The sequence below is a fragment of the Macaca thibetana genome, chromosome 12 (assembly GCF_024542745.1).
Source record: "Macaca thibetana thibetana isolate TM-01 chromosome 12, ASM2454274v1, whole genome shotgun sequence".
NCBI classification, from domain to species: Eukaryota; Metazoa; Chordata; class Mammalia; order Primates; family Cercopithecidae; genus Macaca; species Macaca thibetana.
The window spans coordinates 93,614,239-93,631,511 of NC_065589.1; the positions used below are offsets into that span (position 1 = coordinate 93,614,239).

Sequence of the window (17,273 nt, forward strand, 5' to 3'; positions counted from 1 at the left end):
CACTCTTAGTAAGCTAGTCAGAAAAATGCAACACCCCAGAGACATAGGGACATCATAGGAGAGTGAGGATAAAATGAACTTTCTCTTAGGGAATTATTTTAGTTTCCAATTTGCACCTTTGATTGAACTAATTAGATTAAGAAGGATGGAACCATTCCTCAGGCATGTTCGGAAGAGTCAAATTTGGAGTAGGCGGAAAACTAAGGATACAAAAACAGGAGCCAGGTCAAAGGTCTTCCCCAGAGAAAGGCTTCATGACTCTGCCTGATGAAACCCTTACTGCCTGTCACTATCTTCAAAGCACAGAACAGTACACAGCCCAAGATGTATCTGCCCTGTGATTAGTTGACAAGATCACTAAATTGTGGGCTGATGACCCCACTCACAGATGGAATCTGTCGGGCTCACTTTTCATCATCCTGGTACCCTTTTGTGAATAACTGGAGTTTCCTTCCTTCCTTCCCTGTCTGGTTTGCATCACTGACAAATTCCACTTTTCCTCTCTTGAGAAAGACATTCTTCCTCGGCCCAACCCATTATAATAGCACATTCCATTTCAAGATGAACTGGAAGATAGCCTTCATCATAAAACAATTGTAAGTGGTTGAGATAAAGCACCCAATAAAGCAACTGAAAGCAGAAAAAGGCAGAAAGAATGTGTGCCTTCTTATGGAGCAATACTCCCCATCCATCAGCTAAAAAGGAAAATCTGGGACACGGCTTAAAATTTTCATTAAAATGGAACAGAGCATCAGGAAGTCAGATTTAGACCAACAACCATGAGATATTTTTCTTACAGTTCCTTTCTCCTGGACAGTCTTGCAGTGGGCTTCAAAGTTCTCTCTGTGACCAAGTTCAGCAAAGTTGCTTTTTCCTCCTCTTTGATTGTACCAGAGCTTTGGGAAGGGCAGTGAAGTAAGCCGAAATGAAATTGCCAAAGTTATGGTTCTCAAGTAAATGAGATTTTCTCTAATGCTTACCAACTGTCACCAGGTCAGATGGATTTTTCTGCTTGAAGTCCCCTGATGCATTAATTTCTTCGCTGTCTTATGGTATCCCTCCAAAAGTAACCCTAGCAGCCATAAAAGCATAAAAAGAAAATATATAGCATAACTGGTGCACAAAAAGATGGCAAGAAATAAAAAGTGGGGAGAAGGCAGAAAGAAAGGTCTTTAGAAAAGCATGTTGTTTTCTTGGCTTTTAACTCGGGGGACAATTCACACATCACTCCACTCAGACCTACCGGAAAACAGCATGATGTGACAGGTCTGGGTTGGCTGAACTAGAAATCCTTAAAGGTGGGTGCATGCTTTCTTTTCTTGATTCATCTAGTACAGTGATTATGGAGAACATTTTTAAAGCAGTGAAACCACTATATATAAAGCAGCTGAAAGTAAAGTGACAGTGGCTGAGTCAGGGGTCTCACTAGTTGTACTTCCCCTCCCCACAGGAGTAGCCCATATGAGTCTTCAAGTAATTGCAGGATTGGAGGCGCAAAAGTCACCACTCTAGAGGATTTTGGGTGATCCATCAAGTGACAGCACCAGGACTTAATTTATCTGAATACAAATGACTACCATCTAAATTAGGGAACAAGAAGATAGTCTCTGTTTCTCTCTAATGTATTGACATACAGTTTACTCATTGACTCTGGTTTATTGGGCTAAAAATTAGCATCATTTTTAAATAGAGATCACAAGTCTTATCACCTACCAGCTAACTGCCCTCATCTTCCTTCCTTCATAAAACATTTCAACAGATGTTTATTGAATCCCTCTTTTAGGTCTAAGGCACTATCTTGTTGTTGAAAGTTACAAATAAGTATAATAGTAGTAGCAGTAACAGTAATAATGGTAAAAATAATAGCAAATATGTAGATAGTATTAACTTCCAAACACTGTTCTAAGCTACTTATATATGTTAAATCACTCAATCATGTAAATGACACTCTAGGAAAGACATGATTATCATTTCCAGTTTATAGATGAATAAATCAAGGCAAGAATGATGAATCTGCCTCAGTTTAAGTTGATTTTCATTTCTCTTGCCTACCAAACCAGCAAATAAGCAGTGCACATAACATATATAAGATTAGCCGGGTGTGGTGGCTCATGCCTGTAATCCTAGTGTTTAGAGGGGCCAATGTGGGAGGATCGCTTGAGGCCAGGAGTTGGAGCATAACATATATAAGATTAGCCGGGTGTGGTGGCTCATGCCTGTAATCCTAGTGTTTAAAGGGGCCAATGTGGGAGGATTGCTTGAGGCCAGGAGTTGGAAATCAGCCTGGACAGCATAGCAAGACCCCATCTCTGCAAATATTTCTAAAAATTAGCCACCATGATGGCATGTGCCACAGGCACAACTACTTGGGACGCTGAGGCAGAAGGATCACTTGAGCCCTAGAGTTCAAGTGACATAATCATAGCTCACTGCACTCCAGCTTGGATGACAGAGCAAGACCCTGTTTCTGATACAAAAATTTAAAAAAGAAAAAAAAACAAGATTAAAGAGGAAAGCAAATAGCTGTCATTCTCCAGTTCCTTCTGTAAAATTCAGTGTTCCACTGGAGTGAGGATTCTGCTGTGTTGGAAGACATAGACCCATGGGTTTATAGATTTACTATTCAGGAGTGCCCTGGACTGGGTCAAATACCCATACAAGTGCCATCTATTATGGCACAGTCATATCTCACTGCAGCCTCAAACTCCTGGGCTTAAGCAATCCTCCTGCATCAGCTTCCTGTGTATAGCTGTATAGGAGTATACAGCTATCCCGTGTATAGGAGTATACAGCTATCCCGTGTATAGGAGTATACAGCTATCCCGTGTATAGGAGTATACAGCTATCCCGTGTATAGGAGTATACAGCTATCCCGTGTATAGGAGTATACAGCTATCCCGTGTATAGGAGTATACAGCTATCCCGTGTATAGGAGTATACAGCTATCCCGTGTATAGGAGTATACAGCTATCCCGTGTATAGGAGTATACAGCTATCCCGTGTATAGGAGTATACAGCTATCCCGTGTATAGGAGTATACAGCTATCCCGTGTATAGGAGTATACAGCTATCCCGTGTATAGGAGTATACAGCTATCCCGTGTATAGGAGTATACAGCTATCCCGTGTATAGGAGTATAGCTACTAGCGTATGCCATCATGATCAGTTAATTTTTTAAAAAAATGATTAGGAATTTCTTGCAGCACCACTCCGCTTCTAAGTTCTATCACTTGCTGCATCACTGGGTTTGTAGCAGGCCTGGCCGTGGCCTACGGACAAATAAAATCACTAATGTTTTATGTGTCGAATAAAAAAGTGCTGTCCCTGCCAGATACCGTTGGGTATCTTGTCTGGGCTGGGTGTGAGACTGTCTGTGTAGAGTGTGAGGTTAAACAATACAACTTCCTAAAAGTCTCTTTGGTTTTCTAAGCAGAAAGCCCCCTGTTGTAGATATTTACTGAATTTTTAAATTAACTCAGAGTACCTGAAGATATTTAAAACAGATCCCCACTAATTTTACTTGAATTTTATGGAAACTTGGAGACCTATGTCAAATAACTTGCATCCTCTGTATAATGCGGCTTCAGACATTACAGACCCATTGGATGAACTAAGTATTTTCAAAGAGAAGCAAGCTATAAGAAATGGAACCTGGACCCCTGGAGAAAAATCATCTTGAAAGGAAACCTGTCAGGGAGGCTAACTAAGCAAGAAGGGCTAACACTTTAGTTCTGAGTGGGGATTAAGGCCCTCACGTACCCACCCAGATATAACCCCAACCCCAGAATGCCTGGGGGCTCTGCAAAAGAGAGGAATGAGGAATAGAGAACTTTGTCTTTAGAGGCCCTACAGTTCTGCTATAGGAGGCCCTTCTGAAAAATCTGGTCAGTCAACGAGAAAGTACTTCCCTAGTAAATTATGGGGAAGAGCAGCATTGGCAATTGGTGAATTAGAGGAAGTTGGGAGCTGTGCAACAGGAACCTGTTGGCAGCGTGGAGACCAGTGGTTTCTAGGGCAGGCCAGGTATGATCAGCGGTATAGTCAGCAGGCTCAAGCTTGATCAGTTTCCTGTGGTGGTGCAGACACTAGTCTAGAGGAAAACTGACGGTAATATGGGTAGCAGCAAGGGCAGTGTCCAGTGGGCGGCTAAGTGGCAGCAGAAAGGTGAAAGTTCTGCAAAACTGGATCCACTGGGAGATGATACCCTAACCTGGGGCTCCTGGAGGGGGACTAACTCCATGCCGAAACCCTAAATCCTAGAGGAAGAGTAAGGAGAAAGCTAGAATCATTCAGAATACACCTGTAGGCACACTTGGGGACTCTCCACTGTCTTTGGGGAGAGGAGATGACTTATTATCAATTAGGCAGACAGGGGCTTTGAAGCATTGAGATTCCAGCTATTACTATAAATGTGACACTCTCACTGTATGAAGTCCGGGACTTAACAAGCTACATATATAACATTTGGGGTTTTTTGTTTGTTTGTTTTGTTTTTGAGACAGAGTCTTGCTCTGTCACCCAGGCTGGAGTGCAGTGGCGTGATCTTGGCTCACTGCAACCTCCGCCTCCCGGCTTCAAGCAATTCTCCTGCCTCAGTCTCCTGAGTAGCTGAGATTACAGGCGCCTGCCACCATGCCCGACTAATTTTTGTACTTTTAGTAGAGACGGGGTTTTTCCGTGTTGGCCAGCCTAGTCTCGAACTCCTGACCTCCGCCTCAGCCTCCCAGTGTGCTGGGATCACAGGCATGAACCACCTTGCCTGGCCCATATGTAACACTTCAATCTTAGTCCCAATAAATGCAGTCTTCGTTATTTGTAAAGGAGTGCTGACAGAGTTATGTTTCAGTAGATATGTCTTTGGGGGCCTCTTTAGTTCATATGCTTCCATGTTTCTTAATTTATCAAACATTTATTGAACATCTATTATATGTCTGACAGTAGGCCAGGGGTTGAGAATATAAAAATACATACATCAAAATAAAGATGTTGTAGTCTCTGATCTCAACAATCTTACAGGTTAGCAGGGCACTAATCTATTAAGCAATGATGGGATGTGAAGTGGTCAGTGTCACAGAGAGGTACGGCCATGTGTAGGGAGAAGCAAAGAAGGGGCTGGTGAGAAGTTGCAGAACGTGGCATAGTGGGTGAGCTACACAGGGCATAATAGGTGACAATGAATTTGCTAGGACAACAGATGGGAGGCAGGGCATTTGGATCTGTAAGGGTAAATGGAGAATGCCCAGCATAATCTCCAGGCTTCTCCCTTCTTAGTATGCTGCGAGTTTGACTTCTATGGACTGCGTTCCCTCTTGTTCCCTGCCTTTCAGGTTTGCATTTCTGAGGGGAGGTGCCAGCAAGAGGAAAGAGAGATATTTATTCCTCCACCTCCCTCTCCATCCAGTTTGATAGTAGCTTTGTTCTTCCATCTGACAAGGACTCCCTCCCAAGTTCTAGCAAGAGAAGGAAACAGTTACTAGAAGGGACCAAGGTTGGCAGCTGCCTGCTGTTGCTGGCCCCAGGGTAGGCACCTTCCCTTACTGGCTTCACTAATCCTGCCCACATCTCTACAGAGAATCCCTCTACTTTACTACCTTCCATTACCTTTCTGGATGCATCACCTGTTCCCTGTTGGGACCCTGCATGATATAGCACTCTGAGTATAATAGTGTATGTAAAGGAGATATGAAATGACACTGCTCAGTTAGGGAGCTAGTATTAGTTCACTGGCTGTAGGCAGAGCTCAAGAAGCAGAAGCAAGAGATGTAGCTGAAGAGGATGCCAGGGGCCAGGTCGCATGGAGCCTGGTGTGCTATGTGTGAGAGGCTTTGTCCCAGAGACTCTGCTAATACAACTGGTGTTCATGTATTTGACTTTTCTGGTGATTTCCTCACAAATCCTCAAAATTCCTTAAAATCTTATATTATCATGGCATTGGATTAAAGGCATTTCTCTGCCTGTGAATTATAGAACACAGCTTTCAAATAACCTGGTTGAGACGTAATAGAACTCCTCTATTTTCTGCCAAGAACCCCTGTGAATTACTCTTAGGAATGAGAACACAGGATTTGGTTGAAGGTAGTAGCTTTCCCCTTCCAATATGTATAATCCTTAAACAAATCATGTTCTGGTAGATGATCCAGAATTGAGTGTTTCCCTAGAATTCAACATCGTTGTTCTTCACTTTTTATTTTTCTCCTAAACCAGCACGGAATTATCTAGGAAAGGTGAGTCAGATGAGAGAGTCATTGCAAGCCCAGAGAACAAAAGTTCTCAGTATATTCCATATTCCTTCTCAAATACAGACCTTCTTGCTAGCTGAGAGCAGAAGAGCCAAGTGGAGGAGAAGGCAGTTCTTTACTTATTATTAAGCACAGTATAGTTAATATAATAGGATAGTATTTGTGGAGTGATTGCTCTAAAACAGAGATACTTAAACTCTCCGGCCAGCCCTGAATGAAACAGATATTGTAGATGGGCTGATTCACACCCATTCACAACATTTTTCCCCTGTCAGCCTCTATCATAGAGAGTAGAAAAGTTAAATATTCATTTTACACACCTCCCTTGCATAATGATGACCAGCCAATGAAATGTCAGTGGAAATCTGCTAGGGATTTCTGGAAAAACTTTTATAGCTCTGATAAAAAGAGACAGTCATAGTTAGCATTATCTTCTCCTCCTTTCATTTTGACTTGAGCATGGGAGGGCTGTGTGGAGCAGCAGCAGCCATCTTGTAAGCAGGAGGTAATGACTAGGAGGACGAAAAGTACACAAAGAGATTGGATCCAGCATGGCATTACTAAACATTTAAAAGAACAACAGCAATGTTTCCAGATTTTTTGTTATGTTAGATTCTTTGAGGCTAATATTTGTTGAGCAATCTGCTCTTATACCTAAATATATTCTTAACAAATACACAGGAATAACAGAAAAACCAAAGATATTTGATACCTCTCATTTCTCAATTAGAATTAGTGCTTTTGTTTTTAAGATAATAGCATGTCTTGTATAATGAGCCAGTATTTTTTTCCAGAATACCTTGACATATCTCTACACAGAAATTAACGTTCCTATCTCAACTGACACGCATTTGGCAAGAACAATAAGCGCACTTCCATTCTAGTTAAGTTTAGATTCCATGGTCATTGTTATAATAATTTTTGAAAAGACCTTCCCCTCTTTAACCCCTCACTCCCTCTTTCACAATCAATTGGCAAAATCTCAATAATAGTGAGATCCAACCATCCTCTTCTTGTAGGCACCCAAGCTGCTAAATACTGTAGATTGGTTTCATGTCAAGTCATAGTTGAAAACCTCAGATGGGTCCACAACTCTGCCCCCAAACCTAGTTATGTTTCTTTAGGGCTTACATTTCTACTCTCCAAGATAGTTTTTATGCCTTTATCTTCTCAAATGTCTTATTCAACTTCCCCCTCCCTCACTCTCAGAGTTTACTTAGCAACTAGAAACTATCAGGTAACTGCCCCCGTCCCTGCCACCTCCGCAGCTACCCATCTTCTCTGGCTTCCCTCCTCTTGCAACTGAAGAAATGTCATTTCTTCAATTAAAGGCATAACCCTTTATGTACTACCCTTGCTACTCAAAGTGGTCTGTGGACCGGCAGCACCAGCATCACCATCACCTGGGTAAATGTAAGAAATGCAGACTCTCAGGCCCCATCATACACCTACAGCCTCACAGTCTGCCATTTAACAACCTCTCCAGGGGTTTTCTGTGTTTATGTACACAAACACTTGAGAGCACTACTCTTGACTTTATTCCTTCTCTTAAGAACTTCATGCCTTTGATAATCCTCATTCTTCTAAGTCATCATTTGCTTTTCCCCTAGTAATACAATAGTTGATTCCTATCAGTAAACTAATAGTGTCTGAATTTTTATATCTAAGAAAACCAAACACTCCTTTCCAATGACTACTCTGTCTCCCTAATTCCCTTTACCAGGTCCCTGAGATATTTTCTGAGTGTTCTGTTTCTACTTTCTCATTTCCCACTCACTCATAACTCAACCTGCTATCTGTCCCCTCTACTCTACAAAAACAACCTTGTCCAGGTCATTTCTCATCTTCATATAGTTAACAGGGCTCAGAACACGCTACCCCAAATTGTGGTGCCTGGGTATACTGAATATTTGAAGCTGAAGGACACTGAGAAAATCACAGAGCAGGAAGGTCACTCTCTGACCTTCTCTCTCCCTTCTCCCACAAAGTAGGTCTTAAGACCTTTTATTAACATTTTTATTCATGAAGGAAGACATGGGAACACAGAAGAATCTGAGGAAACAGGCCTTGCCAGGTTCTTCCAGTTTAGTACCATTAGATCATACCCCTTTGGTCCAATCATTCATCTACTTGACTGTGCACTCTTCATCAAACTGAAGCATTAAAAATACACAATTTCCCTGTTTCTTTGAGTCTTCATTTCTGAAGGATCCCATGTTGTGTAAAACTTATCTTAAATAAATGTGTATGCTTTCCTCTTATTAATCTGTCTTTTATTATAGGGGTCTTAGCCACGAACCTAGTGATGGGTGGAGAAAATATATTACTTATTCTCCCCTACATAGCAAAACCCTCCCTTCTTTGAGCTTTTTCTTCCAGATCTCTCACAGCTGAGTACTTCTTCTTCTGTATATATTCTTTCCTTGCCCTTTATGAGCCTGCATTTTCCAGGTTTTCTTCCTTCCTCGTTGGTGGCTCCTCTGCAGTCTCTTTTGCCAACTTCTCTTCCTTTACCTCTCCATTAATTATGAGGGTTCACAAGGCTTGATCCTTGATCCTTCTCTACCTTGTCCCCAGGTGATCTCATCCAGCTACAGGCCTTTAAATACCAATCTGCTTATGTTTCTCAAATGTCTATCTCTAAGCCCTGAATTCCTTACTGGAATATTCACCTGCTATGTGACAAGTTCTATATGAATATCTTGTTAACATCTCAAAGTTGTCATGTTTAAAACTGAACTCACTTTATTTCCCACTCCCGTCTCTCAAAACCTTTTCCTCCCCCAGTCTTCTCTATCTCAATAGAGGGCACACTGGCCCGCCAGTGGCATAAGGCAGAGACTTAGGAGTTATTCTTCATCCCTCTCTCCCTCACACCCTACAACGTATCAACCACTAAGAACTATTTTACCTTCAAGACACGTCTCAAATAGTCTACATCTCTTGGGCTCTACATTTTACCACCCGACCAAGTCACCACCACCTTTCACTTGAAACACTACAAAAGCCTCTCCTCTGTTCTCCCTTCTTTACAATTTTGCGTCCTCCAATCTACTCTCATATGAAATCCTAAGTAGTCTTTTAAAATCATAACTCTGATTAAAAGTACCTGAACTGTGTAAATGGCTGTGTAAAAGAAGACTCCAATGTCTTCTAATTGTATTTAGAATAAAATTCAAGCATCTGCAAGTGTATGTATATTTGACTCTTGCCTCTTGCTACTCTCCTCTTCTCCCTCTATACCTTGCTTTCCTTCACTTCCTTGAAAATGCTGAGTCTTTTCTATGTCCAGAAACATGCTGTTTTCTCTTCCCCACTCCTTCTAATCCTTCAGGGACCAACTTAAATGTCTCCTCCTTAGGGAACCCTGTCTTGACCACCATATTTCAATACTGTCCCCCATTCCCTTTACTCTCTATCACTGTACCCTGTTTACTTCCCAGCACTTCATATGTACATATTTGCTTACTTACCCACCCACTAGACCGTAAGCTTCATGAGTACAGAGATGGTACCTTCTTTATTCCCAAATAAAATGTAAATCTGGTACCTCCTGCTGAGCCAATGAATAATAAACAAGCTCACCCATCCAACTATCTCCATCCTTACAACAACAAAAATAACAACAACATATTGCTTATCTTTGTGTTTTTACACTGATAATGATTTAAATATCATGGGACAGAGTGCCCTAGCAAAGGCTTTTGAAACTGGGATGGATAGAAGTTAAAGAAAATGTCTTAACGATTGCAAAAAGTGCTCTGTTTCTCAAGGGGTAGTAGGTTGTTTTAATCTTGGGGAAGGCAGTTTTCTTAATTTGGGAGAACTATTAGAAGAGGACCTCTGCTTTCACATAAGTAAATCAGGTTCTTACCAAATTTTGTTTGGGAAAACTTTGAAGTCCTCATTGAGCTAAACCATACATACTTTAGTCTGGATGCTAAGTGCTCCAGGCAATCTGAACCATTAAGAATAATTAAAGCTGAGGGATGTCTTTGCAAAAAATATTCCTCACCCCTTTTTATGGGTTAGGGCACAAGTGTTTTATCAGGTTGGTGGTATATTGCACTTTGCCTGCAATTATCTCTTGTTCTTCAAAAGGCCTGGGTACATTCTTTTGTAAACAGAAGCTCACTGAGGCAATGAGGACTGTAGAAAGTCAATAGCGAGGCTATTATCTAGTTCTATTATATAGAGAACTTACTACAAGTCAGGCACTAGGCTAAGAACCTGGTAGATATTGTCTCAGTTTATTTTTTGACATGTCTTTGAGGTAAGTAGTCTCTTTGCCCCATTTTATATTTGAATAAAACAAGACTCAGAGTGGCCAAGCTACTCTTTTTTTTTTTTTTTTTTTCAGATGGAGTCTCGCTCTTGTGGCTGAGTTACTCCTAAACTGTGATTTATTAGGTTGGTACAAAAGTAACTGCAGTTTTTGAAATTAAAAGTAATGGCACCCACCCAATAGCTACTTTTGCAGCAATCAAATAGCTGCTTAGCAGCAGAGCCAGACATTCAGCTGAATTCTGGGCACTGTTAAGGGGTATGTTAACTAGGCAGCATTAAGTGCCATAAGTTAAGGAATGTCATAGGTTAAGGAGTGACCTTCACCATGTGCTGGAAGAGAGACACTAACAAAAACAACTCAACTGGACTGGACTGGTGGGGCACTGTCCTACACAAGATGTTGTTAAAGGCTGAATGCATTATTAACCAGTATGTGCTGAGCCATCAGCCTGCTGGGACCGGTGAGCAACACCTTGTTCTTGTGGATGGGGTGGGCTTCCTCCACAGGAGAAGCCATTTCCACTGTTCACTGTCTTGGAAATAGGTTGCTTCTAGAAAAGGAAGTAATGTTTGGGGAGGTGGGCCTTAGACTGGAGAAACCAGAAATTGGAGATACTTTGGTTTCTTGACCCCCAACTTCTGGATATAACAAGAATCTAGCCTCTCTCATTCATTCATTACTTAATATCTGTGGAATTATATTTCTGGTTACAGGCTAGTGAGAACTTTTCTTGTTTAAGGTGACATTTTTTACTATAACTGGCATTTTGTGTTTGTATTTTTTGTCAAAAACCCTTAAGATGCTGCGGCAGAAATCCAACTTAACTAGCTTACGCAGGAATGGGAATTTTTTGACCCAATGGCCTAGAAAGGCTAGAAGCCTGGGGCTCAAATGTCTCAAGCACTCCATGAAGCTCCCCCACCCCTCTCTCCTGGCTTTGCTATTCTTTGTGCTAGCTTCTTTCTTAGGCAGATTCTCCCATGTTGTGGCAAAAATGGTCCTTGCAAATCCTAAGTTTTACTCTCTTTACAGATAGCAATTCCAGATGAAGTATAAGAAAGGGTCACTTTCCTAAAAGCTCCCACAAAAATCCCAGAGAGGCTTTAGGAGTGACTTGGTTTAGGTCACATATCCCCACCTGAACCAATCAGTGTTCAGGCTAACAGGATGGGGCCAACCTGAGCTGGGTACCAGAGGAGGGGAGATAATGCAATTAGACAGCCCCTCCAGGCAGGTAGGTCCTGAAAGAAAATCATGTTGAACTGACAAAAAAGAAGCATATGTCCCTTATTAAAAGAAAAAAAGGGATGACAAGAAGCAGAAAAAAGGTTAAAATGTGTTGATTCCAAAATAACCGAGGAGCTGGCACACAATTGAAAATATACCACAAATAATAGGAGTGTCCATGGTTTCTGGAAGATACAGAAATGATTCCTAGAGCTGAAGCCCAGAGAGATACAACCTGAGACGATGTCATTCCCTTCAGTACCAAGGGAGAAACAAAGACTGGTCACAGATTGGAATTTAAGATGCAAGGGGGAAAAGGTGTCCATAAAAAACAATCACAGATGTTAGGTTTGTCCTCTATTATTTCTTCTAAATTAAATTTCTAGGCAGAGGATCCGTATTTTTAAATATTTGAACGAGTTCTGAGCTGACAGCAACTACTTTCCCTAAAGCAGAATACCAGGGGATCTACATATGATCAAAGTGACATGAGTGTTTGCGTGTAATATTCAGGGTGGCCAAAGACAGAGAGAAAGAAACTGCGTGTTGATGATGATCTTGAGATGCCATCTGACTCCAAAAGTTTGTGATCAGGCCCAACTGATATCTCAGCCAGTCAGTCTCTGGAACAGCAGCCTGACTGTGGAATCCTGTTAAAAATCAATCTCAGAGAGCAAGGCAGATTTCATAGGCTATACATGATCTGGTATTAAGTATATAAGTGACTTCACTTCAGAATTCCTTAAAAATAGGAAAGGGCATATAGATAGGGACAACATACAAACAGAGGGAGAATGAGAAAAGGATTGGGGAATATATTGCACCTAGCACCTTACTTTCACAAACAAAGAAACTTAAAAGAGGAATGTATGGAACTCCATAAGGCACACAGTAGCCAAGGGCCTCCTTTAGCACATAGTGACCTCATCACAGAGGGATGATCCCCATGGCTTTAGCCAAAGGACCAGCAGAAAGATGCCTCTGATTTTTAGCATTTCTGGTTATCATCTTTCCTTCACAGTGCCCCAGTCCTTTGCCCATAGCCATCCTCATAGTGCTGGGAATCTCTTTCAGTGGACAAGACATCTAACAATGTGAAAAGGAACAAAAAGTACAGAATAGGTGAGAAAAATGCAGAGGGCTATGTAAGTGATGCAGGGGAAAGGTAGAGTGCAGCTATCTCAGCCAGCCCCTCAAGGGGGCTAATCGGTTCCATATGAAATTGTCAAAACAACTGTTCCATTGAAACTTAAACACCAGCCATCATCCCTGTTATATCGTTTTGTAGGCGCCACTCATCTTTCAACTTCAAGAGCTAAGACATTATATCGCTTAGTTTTGAAAATATACTAATAAATACCATACCTTGCAGATTCATTTTAATCAGCCCTGTCTTGAAATAGCTGTTTACTAATTTTGCATAATATAATTAAATTCCCAAACACTGCACTTAAGAACCACTAAAGATGTGACTTATCCTGAAGAGAGTTGGGAAATTCCAAATTTAGGATGTCTACAATCCCTAGTGTTGTGAAAATAAGATTCTCCACAAGAAGAGCAAATTGGAATGAGAATTAAAGAGTACAGTTTCCCTTTTATTAAATATTACAATACATAAAGCATACAAAAGGCAGGAGGCTCAGACAGGTTGAGAATCTGGTTCAACATTTTCTCCCCTGGTGAATCCAGTACACAAACACTGATTTTGGCATTAGGTTTCACAAGCTCCTAGCTGCAAGGGTTTACAGCAAAAGGAAGAGAGGTGTGGTGAAGTGAGTTAATAATTTCTTCCACCTTCCAGACTACTGATTCTTTCTCTTTCATTTAATGTCTCTCCCTCCACCCACCCTCCACCATCAAGCAGGACATCCTTAATTTCTCCCTCTTCCCTTCACATATTTTGACAGTCTCTTATCCATCCCACATGGCCTTTGTCCTAGTGAGCCCCTCATCATGTTATACCTTATCTGGTTTATTGCAAAGGTCTCCCAATTAGTTTCCCAGCCCCCAATATCTTTTTACTCCAGTCTTTGCTACTCATGCTGTCGAATTAACCTCTAAGAGTTGTATATTTCACTTCCACTACTCAAATCCCACCAATATTCTTTCAAACTCTTGCAGGCCACATTTCTAATACATTTTGAATGCTCCTCTACTCAAATGCCTCTGCCTCAGTTGAATTGATCTTCTTTCCCCCTAAAAAAGTAGGTAAATGACCTAGACAGTGCTTGGTACATAGAGGGGAGAATAAGAAATATTAGTTTATTCTGCTTGGGATAAAATAAAGCTATTATACTCCTAGACCTTTGCCTGTATCTTCCCTTTTATGTAATGTACTCCATTCTCTTAGCTGCCTGTCAAAATATGGTCTTTTTAAAAAAAGATAAAGTTTCACCTCTTCTGTGAAGCCTTTCCTATTCAGCCATTGTGATTATTCCCTCTCTAACCTTCTGTAGCAGTTGCTTCTCCATGGCACCATTTGGTTCCAGTCCAAGGGAGAAGAAGTTGGGGTATTTGCCCACTAACTCCCATGTAGCACAGGTTGAGAGCTGCTTCTGGGAGCATTGGCTCCCTGGCATGTTGGCCTGTCCCATGAATTGACCAAGAATGATTTCAGTCCCCCATCAACTGGCGCCCCCCCCCCCCAACCCACTGCAAGAAAAAAAAAAAAAAAAAACATTCAGCCAGAAGAAAGTCTTGCAGGTCTTGCAATAGAAAGCTGTGGAAATGTAAGGACATATTGAGGTCCTAGGAGCATGGGAGGGGCATCCTTCCATGGTGTCTTATTGTAGGGAAGTACTAAAAGTTTCCCCAGGGAGCCTCTTATATGTCAGATGGCCTCTTTCCAGCTCCCATGCTGTAGCAGTCACCCTAACCCCTCAAAATGTCAGTGTCAGCAAGTGACTTTAAGAACCCCTTTCTCTGCCTGCTAGACCACTGGCAGGAGGCACCAAAATGCCTAGGCAGCAGTGGATTCGTATGATGTTCTGTGGAATGTCAAGATAACCAAGATCCTTTGGATTATATTCTGTCAAAAAGCAGCAACCACCACCCTGGGGTAAGGCTGTGATTGAGTACAGCTGTTCATCCCAGGTGACTGGAAGCTGCTTTTGATCCTAATTCCTGATGCAACCTGAAGGGTATATATGCCAAATAAATAGTCCACATACCAAGTGCCCAAGTGTGAGACGCTATGTAGATATGTTCTAGAACATGTCAACACTGATACGACACTGCATCCAGCATAGCTGCTGTGATTGAGGCTACTATTTGATTAAGCTTACAGTGGTCAACCATAATTTGCCATGATCTACCTGGATTTTTTTCAAGGGCTAGGTTGGCATATTAAATGCAGTACCTTGGGCTTATACTCTGAAGCTTGTCTACAGAATCTTTGACATCTTTTTTTTTTTTTTTTTTTTTTTTTTTTTGAGACGGAGTCTCGCTCTGTAGCCCGGGCTGGAGTGCAGTGGCCGGATCTCAGCTCACTGCAAGCTCCGCCTCCCAGGTTTACGCCATTCTCCTGCCTCAGCCTCCCGAGTAGCTGGGACTACAGGCGCCCGCCACCTCGCCCGGCTAGTTTTTTGTATTTTTTAGTAGAGACGGGGTTTCACGGTGTTCGCCAGGATGGTCTCGATCTCCTGACCTCGTGATCCGCCCGTCTCGGCCTCCCAAAGTGCTGGGATTACAGGCTTGAGCCACCGCGCCCGGCCAATCTTTGACATCTTAATGGAGATACTAGGAATGAAAAACACAGCTGCTTTCAACAGGGAAGAGTTGGAGCCTTGGATCCACTTAGATGGTTTGATCTGAGAAAACTACAAGAATCAACCATTGATTTACGTAAATGATAGATACCATTACTAGAAATATAAGGGTTGTGAAATGCTCTGGCTATACATTGTCAAATGGTTGAAAAGTTACCTATGTGAGAAGCAGCAAAAACTGGCAAGGTAAGGGGCTGGGACCTCAAAGTAGGAAGCAAGAATGGTGGTGTAAGCCTAGGTCCTAAACTTATTCATGAGAAGTAGCTGTGGTCACTTCTGGACCAGGCTGGATAAAGCTTAACCTTGACTGTATATCCTACACATGGTATTTAGACTGAATAAGTCAGACATAGGGAAATACACTTGTGTTTTTTGTTTTGTTTTGTTTTGTTTTGTTTTTAGACAGGGTCTCGCTTTGTCGCCCAGGCTGGAGTGCAGTGTCGTGATGAGATCAGGGCTCACTGCAGCCTTAACTTCCCCGAGCTCAGGTGATTCTCCCGCTGCCTGAGCAACCCCCCACCCCCCTAGTACCTGGGACTACAGGTGCAGGCCACCAGGCCCAGCTAAGTTTTGTATTGTTTGGAGAGATGGGGTTTCGGCATGTTGTCTTGGCTCAAAGCAATCCACCCGCCTCAGCCTCCCAAAGTGCTGGGATTACAGACATGAGCACCTGGCCACACTTGCGTATTCTGATATCATTTCTCGGTGGAGATAAAAAGTCAGGGTTGGGCCTTCCCTGAGGGACTGGTTGTTTCCACTCTCAGTCATCCTGGGAAGAGTCAGCTCCTAGGACAAGATAGAGATTATAGACAGGTTTCCAAGGACATAATACTTTGAGAAGAAGATAAGCATATGAGCAGTGATTATTAAAATAAATAATTATAAGAAAAAAAAAACCAGAACTGAGTTATCATTATTTTCATCACAAGTTTAGCTGCCCAAGCAGGTTTAGCCTGCAATCCTATGAACCAGTTCCACAGAACGGAAACACACAACCCTTATCAAAGACCCACACAACTAAAAAGCAACTGTTTCATCCTACAAAATAATTTCCAAGATGATAGAAACTATGCCAAGAAGAAATGGACTAAGGTCAAGGATAGAGGAATGAGCAAAAGAGCTCAGAAAAAAAAAGGCAGTAGTTACACTGACTTTACTCCTCTCAAAATCTTTGATGGAAAAGACCAACTCTTCATGGACAGTCAAGTATTTATAGTGATGCTGCTGGAGGCTCTTTGAGGTTATAGTAGGTTATTACTGACCAGCTCAGGGAACTAACTTGCAGGGACAGGCCTTTGTCTGCATCTTCTCTAGTAATAACCCCCTCCTACTGCTCATGGGATCCATCAGGGGCCTGTGCAAGGCATTGGATTTCTACAACCCCGTCATCAGAATGTAGAATTTTCTCTCCATGCCTCTTAAGGAATTTTGTTTTATGACATCATTTGATTTTCAGTGTCCCATCTCCATTGATTTCCAAGGCAAATAAACCTACTAAAGCTCATTAGAAAACCAACACTTCATGCAGTTACAAAACCACCCCTATCTATAGGGACTATGCTCTTAGGTATTATTAGGTAATATTAGGTATTATTCTACCACCACTGGATAGATCTTAATTATTGCCAAGTTTGTAATAATAAAAAGTAAGTACATTAGTTCAGGCTTCATATCACATTAAAAAATGCTAAACATTACACCTGTGAACTGGTCACTTCTTTTCACAAATGTGTCCCTTTTTGCCTTTGGTCA

At 41.8% G+C, this 17,273-nt stretch overlaps 1 long non-coding RNA gene across 1 annotated transcript; it reads right to left on the reverse strand.

Annotated features, from left to right (window-relative positions):
* Window positions 1-722: 722 nt before the first annotated feature.
* LOC126932047 (uncharacterized) lies at window positions 723-16,895 on the reverse strand. The gene is made up of 3 exons (XR_007718096.1): window positions 16,784-16,895; window positions 16,053-16,307; window positions 723-1,072 (listed from the first exon to the last, which is right to left on the reverse strand). It is a non-coding gene; the product is annotated as an uncharacterized LOC126932047 (long non-coding RNA).
* Between the last annotated feature and the right edge of the window lie 378 nt (window positions 16,896-17,273).